We start from the raw sequence: 5,685 nt of genomic DNA on the forward strand, positions 1-5,685 counted from the left end.
ACTAAGGCAGAATCAAATGTACATAAATCAAAATTTAAAAAAAAAAAAATTTTTATTGTTTTTATTTTTTGATTTTAATTTTAAGAACATTTATTCTTAAAATAAGAGCTTGGTCTTATTTGAAATGTTCTTAAAACCAAGATGTGCTCTCTTAATTTAAGAATTTTATGTTCTCGACGCACTTTTTAGACCAAAAATCTTAGCTCTGACCCCAAAATCTTTATTTCAGAACATTTTTTTTATCAGTGTATGTTAATAATGCAAAGTTGAAAAGTTTATATTACAAAAAGAAGTGGGAAAGGCTATAGTCGAGATCCCGACCATAGGATACCCGTAACTACTACTACCTTATAAAAACTACTGCATACTTTTAGGTGATTTTAGGTGATCAAAATAATAACTTTATTAATAACTTTGGTTAGCTATTTCTTCCGTTCTACTTGTCCGATCTTGCTGCGGTTAGGTGATATTATAGACAATATTAATAGATAACGGTAATTACCATAAAAACTATATTGTCTTAAAAACTGTGGGTGAGGTGGTTTTTCGCGATTTGCGGGGCCGAAAGGGGGCGTGTCAAAAATTTAAAACAAACTTGACCTGCTCCAACGCATTTGGAGTCTGTGGGTGAAAGTTTGGTACCTCTATCTCTTATAGTCTCTGAGATCTAGGCGATCACACAGACGGACAGACGGACATGGCTATATCGACTTGGCTGCTGATGCTGATCAAGAATTTATACTTTATGGCGTCGGCGATGCCACCTTCTCCCTGTTACATAAACTCCAACGAACCCAATATACCCTTTTACTTATTTTTTAAGAAACGGGTATACGATACTTAAGCAATAAGTATTAAAGTTAGTTATTGTAATTATCCAACTATGTTAAAAACAATTAACAATATGTAAAGAACAATTTCTCAAAGTGCACATAATTTTTGCTCAGTGCAGAATGCATAATGCAGTCGTCAGGTGCCCAGGACGGCAGTTGGCAATGAAGTGGGCCATGGACCGTGTCTTTTGGTCAGTGATTACACGTCATCATAAACAACAACATAAATGCCAGTACTGGCTAAGTTATAAATGCCAGGCTAAGGTGATATATGGTCCAACTACCAACAACAACCGGAGTAATAACGGTTAGATCAGGATGTGTAAATATCTGGACTGAAGATGTGGCTCATCATGTGGCCTGCGGCAGATTTATGTGGCAGGACTTTAGTTTTAATTTAGCAAAGAAGCCAAATTATTAAGACAGGCTCGTAAGCGCTTTTCCTGCTGTGCAAACAAATACACAAATACACACTTACACACACACACACACACACGCACACACACCTGCAATCCTGTGCTGTGCTTTGTCGTAACTGTACGGAGACAGCTACAAGAACAACGTGCAATGTGCAACATGCAACGTAGGACGACATCCAAGGACGTCGAGGACGACAAAGTCAATAAATTTTGTGGCACTGGATTGGCCAACGAGCTGCACTTATTTAGCCAGGCTATATCCACTCTGTGAACCACTCCATCTCCATCTCAGATCTGCCTCCGCTGCTGTTGCACCTGCATCTGCCTCCCCTTTCCACCCACTCCATTCTCAATTCTCAGTCTCGAGTAGCTACTTCCCTCATTGTCCCAGGTGTCTATTTTAGTTGCTTTTAACTTTGTTATGGCCAGGACGTCTTACAAGCTTTTAAGCATAATGTCCTGCTTCTGCTGCTGATGCCTTGCCCCGGACAACTAGTCCAAGATGTGGTTAGGTTAGATAAGTTACATCAGTCTGTATCCCGAGACACTGCTCAGATTTTGTGACCCACAAAGAATACTTAAATATAGCATGACTTAAATAAGGTAAATATAATTTTACAGAATGGCAGATTCGAAGATACGAAAATAAAGGTATTATAGTATTCCACATAAAAAAACGTCTACACGAGGTAAAAGTCTAGTGACGAAAGCATATTCCAGTCCCAAAAATTATGATATCCAATTTTGTGACGAAAAAAATAAAGTTTAACATAAAAATTTTAAATAATAATTTAAATTAATAAAAAAAAAAAAACACGAAAATTGGCATTCTGCACTGTCCTCAAAAAGGGTGAGCTACCACGAACATAATAATTACTTTTTGCGCAGTGCCGAATGTCAATTATCGTGTTTTTTTTTATTTTTTTTTGTTGTTTGTTTATTTGTTTACATTTATTTGTTGAAAAAATTTTTTTCTTTAATAATAAAGAGAAAAAGGGGGCTCCACCCCCTGATGGCTTCGCTCGCGGTGAGGTGCGGCTACAGTCGAGCAAGCTTGACAGTAGGATACCCTGACCCTAGGTACTCTTTTATTAAAGTTTATTTTCGACCAATTGTTCCAATGGCAGCCATATTATATATAGAACCGATTTGAACCAAATCTAGTCAGAATGTACAAAACCAACATAAATGCATATTCTATCAGTTTGGTTAAGATATCTCAAAAAACAAAAACTTTTCATACTAAGACTTAATTTTCGATTGAGCGTCTCTATTGCAGCTATATGATATAGTAAACCGATCTTAACCAAATTTGGTCAGGATGTATAATACAGATGCATATTCTATCAGTTTGGTTCCGATATCTCAACAAACTAAAAAAATTGTCCATATTAAAAACAAATCTTGATCTGCCTATGCTATCCAGAAAAATCAAGATTTCTGTTCTTAAACAGGACATTTTCAAGTACAAACGATCTCAAAAGCTGTCTAAGTTCGGAATTTCTAAAGTTGAGAACAAAAATCTTATTTCATGTTCGGGTTTCTCAAGTACGGAAATCTTCAAATAAGATTTTTCGGGGATACTTTTAGTAAGTTTTGGGTTTAATTCAAGTCTGTTAAAATTGAAAACATACTACTTTAAGTACACAAAAATCTTGAACTTAACCCAAAATGTACTTTTTTCTAGTATAAAAAATTGTCATAATTAATTAATTTTAATCTTAAAACATACACTAGTATGTATAGTACATTTAATAATGGTGTATTTTCTTGATTCGCGACCTTTCGGAATAGTTGCTGATTTTACCAGCGATCCAAGCATAACGTCGTCTTTGCGTCGCTAGAACCACTTGAGAATTCTAAGGTACGACAATGTAAAAGAAATATCCCAAAATGTACTTGTTTTTAGTACGAAACGTTCTTATTTTTAGCTTCCTTTTAATCTTTAAAAAAAAATTATTAAATTATTAAATTATTAAAAATTACAAGAGTTTTTTTGAAAGATTAGATAATACTTTATTAAATAAATTCCTTAATTTCCAATGCTTATATGAGTTTTTTTTTGTTTTGAAGTTGAAAATGAGCAGGACAAGGATAGGGACTTTCGAGGATGACCTAGTCAGCAGAAGTGAGAAATCATTAAATGTATGAGAAGTTCGAGTTCAAATATGTATGTGAGGGGAAGCAATCACAAATTTCTTAGACTCTGATGATTGAGGGGGATGCATAACCTTCAGATTCAACAACAACAACAACATTATGCAATACGGCAAGCAGCACCTTGATACTAAATGTGATCACGCAGTGCGCATAAACAACGACTGCCGCGTAACAGTTATAAAAACAACAACAACAGATGTGTCGTTTAGGTGGGTCTGAAGTTCAAGACGTCAGGTGGGTGGGTAGGCGTAGGAAGGGGAGAAGAGCGTTGCCGCAGTGGCGCAACTGAACTATAAACCATAAGAATAAGACGTGCGAAGTGATAATCATAAAATAGGCAAAAGGTTCGGCCAACACAAATTATGTGATGCTCTGCAATATGCTAAGCTACATGTGGAACAATTGTAGATGGAACAGTTAAAAGGTCACCAATCTAGGAATCAATGTTGCAAATGTTTAAAGATCAAATGTAATATGGCAGATAAGAGCAATAAGAATCAGTAGAAAAGAACATACAATACAGAATACAGAAAAAAAGGAATTTAAAATTGATATATGTATGTGGAAGGATGGAGTGTACTCTTTACTCCCAAGAATCTTTCTTAAACAAACTCAACTGTCTATCTAATTTAACCCAAGATAGCTTAAGAATTTATATAAATATTAATCCAAATTTAGGATGCATGGACTTCAACTCTTTCTCTTGTCATGCCAAACCTATTTAAATTTTATAGGATCTACTGGGAAAAAGATCAACTTCTAAAATCAAGATCATTCTTCTTACATATTTTGTTCTTAAAATAAGACCATTATTAGACCAAATATCTAATACGAAGAATATTTATCTGAAAAATCACAGTTATCAATAAAATAAATATAATAAACATTTAAAACTTTCGGATTTTTTTGTTTGTTGTGGTCTTGAATATACATATTTTTTGTCGTCTATATAAAAATGTTTGAACTCATAAATTAGAACAAAGTCTTATTTGAAATGTTCTTTTGATGTGTGTTTCCAACTTTAACTCTAACTTTTATGCTGTCGACGCATTTTTTAGTTCAATATTCTTAGTTCTGAGACTAAAGTCTTAATTTTAGAACCTTTTTTTTTATCAATGTATAGAACAGGCTCTATCCAGACCGATGTACGCAGCGAAAGTCAATGTAGGGCTTGCTTAGAGCAGATGACAGATTATTTCAAACATACGTTGAATAGAACGGGCAACGATTCCACGTTTCCAGTGTCGTGTGTGCTATGTACTGGCACTATGTCCTGTGACCTATGAGTGTGGGTGTGTGCGTGTATGGGATTTGGGTGCAAATGTTGTGCACACACTCGTGTAACCAATGCGCGGTACGTGGACTCGGCGCGATACTCATTACACGTGAAAACCAAGCGAATGAGGCACCTGTGCCAAGGTGTTGACAACAACAACGACCACATCCGTAACAACGAAAACAACAACAAGAAGAATAAGAGGAAGAAGTAAAAGCTGAGGCAAAGATGGAGCTGGCAAAACGATGTATTGTTGTGCCATTACACTATGGGGCATTTGACCAGTTTTTGTGGCATTAATTCATAAATCGCAAACTACGCATGATATTCTGATGCGGTTTTTTTCTAGTGTAATGGTTTACCCCAGAAGTATTTTGGATAAGTGGGCGTGGCACCAGGCCCGACAAATTTTTTTCTTTTTTATTTATATGTTATTTTGGTAAAAATAAGTGGATATATTGAGCTATTACCATTGTAAATAACAATTTCTTATATTGTATATTATTATTATTTGCATTAAAAATAATCTTAATTTTTTGATACAGAAAGATGTGGGCCCTCTCAGATAACTGTTTGCTTAACTTTAGAAAAAGCAAAAATGGCGGGCGGGGCTAGTGCCACGCCAACTTATCTAAAATACTTCAAGGGTTGTCAGTGACACTAAAAAAAAAACCGCATCTAAATATCATGCGTAGTCTACGAGTTATTAAATAATTTCATTAAAACTTCTCAAATTCCGCACACCAAGAATCTCTAGAGATTTTTTAAAGAACTGATTCTAAGAATAGCCCTTTGAAAATTTCGGAGTTTACAAAATGTCAGTGATTTTATATTTTTGATACACAATATGTACTTCCGAAGTGACTGAAGTCGACGACCATAAAATTATTTCAAATTTCAATTGAATAAAATAAAATAATTTAATTGAATGCAAAAAAATTTTAAACTTTACCAAATTTCCACAATCTTTTTTATGAAATTTCTTGGTTTTAGGAAT

Source organism: Drosophila innubila, chromosome X (assembly GCF_004354385.1).
Source record: "Drosophila innubila isolate TH190305 chromosome X, UK_Dinn_1.0, whole genome shotgun sequence".
Taxonomy (NCBI): domain Eukaryota; kingdom Metazoa; phylum Arthropoda; class Insecta; order Diptera; family Drosophilidae; genus Drosophila; species Drosophila innubila.